The sequence below is a fragment of the Elephantulus edwardii genome, unplaced genomic scaffold (genome assembly GCF_000299155.1).
Source record: "Elephantulus edwardii isolate Elephantulus edwardi_28Jun2011 unplaced genomic scaffold, EleEdw1.0 scaffold00136, whole genome shotgun sequence".
Lineage (NCBI taxonomy): Eukaryota > Metazoa > Chordata > Mammalia > Macroscelidea > Macroscelididae > Elephantulus > Elephantulus edwardii.
The window spans coordinates 7,153,290-7,154,932 of NW_006399886.1; positions in this window are offsets into that span (position 1 = coordinate 7,153,290).

Here is a 1,643-nt window from a genome sequence, read left to right on the forward strand (position 1 = left end):
TTTGTCAGTTTCTTTATATCATAAGTTAGACCTTCTAATTGGTCTCATTTTGTCTTTTATGATCTTTATGGTTTGGGGATTACACCTAGATCTCTGATCTGCTTTGAATGATTTGAATTAACAGGTGATTAATAATTAAATGAAAACATCAAAATGACCAGTCAGCTTACACCTTCCAGTACCCAATGATTTCAAATAGGACCTCCTGTCTGTATGTGAGACAGAGCCTCAAAATCCTGGCTTCCAAAGAGCATCTTGGTTTCATTCTCTCTAGGATAGAACTGTTATTTCTCTTGGCAGTCTATGGTATGCTCTTCTCTAGCACTCCAATTCAAAGGCATTAATTCTTTGGCCATCCTTGGTCATTATCCAGTGCTCTGATATATAGCAAGTAATTGCAAAGACCATGACCCTGTATCAATTGCACCTTACTTAGTCTCTAGATGAACATCTTTGCTTTTCAGAATTCTGAAGAGGTCCTTGACAGCAGATTTTTCTAATGCAATTTGTCTTTTGATTTTCTGATTGCCTGTGCCAAGACTGTTGCTCATAGAATGAGCAAGCTAAAATTGATAACAATCTCAATCTTTTCTCCATCTATCATGATGCTGCCAATTGGCCCAGTGGTAAGAATCTTTATTTTCTTGATGTTGAACTTCAATACATATTACAGACTACAGTCCTTGATCTTTCATAGCAAATGCTTTAGGTCATCCTCACTTTTAGCAAGTAAAGTTATGTCATCATTATAACACAGGTTGTTGATGAGTCTTCCCCCAAATCATGATGCCACACTACTTTTCTTAAGTCAAGCCTCTTGAATGATCTATTCTGTGTACAGATTGAAAAGATATGGAGACATGACATATCCCTGACATTCAATTTTTTCTGATTTTGAACCATACAGTGCTTCCTTGCTCTGTTTTGACTACTGCCTTCTGGTCCAAGTATAGGTTTTGCATGAGCACAATGAGGTGTTCTGGGCTTTCAATGATTCTCAATATTAGCCACAATCTGTTGCATAGTCAATGGAACATAGATAAACATTCCTCTGGTACACTCCACTTTCAGCCAAGATTCATCTGACATTGATAATGATATCCGTAGTGCCATGGCCTCATCGAAACCCAGCTTGTATTTCTGGTAGATCTTTGTCCATGTATTATTTCTGTGACTTTTGGATAATCTTCTGCGGAACTTTGATGGTGTGTGATGTTAATAATATCATCCAATAATTTCCACATCCTGTTGGATCATCTTTTTTTTTTTAATTAATTTTTTTTCTCTTGAATCTTACAAGGTATTGACATATTTACTAAGGAGAATAATTAATCATCATATTTGATTATGCTATCTACTGTTGTCTGGAAATACTGTTTTATACAAATATTGTAAATATTATCATATTTGAGTACTATTCCAAATTATATCTATCTTTAAAAGCTACAATCTTTAATGTGATAACTTTTTTCCTTTTTTTAAAAATAATTTTAATGAGCATTTACAGAGATTTTGGATTTCCATTCATTCATTTTTATGGAATGAGAATAAATATAGATCTCTTCTAGTCAGTTTATCAGGTGGTTGTCCTTGACACAGCCTGGTGACCACTTCCAGGGCTGCATTTGTTTGTTAAAATATGT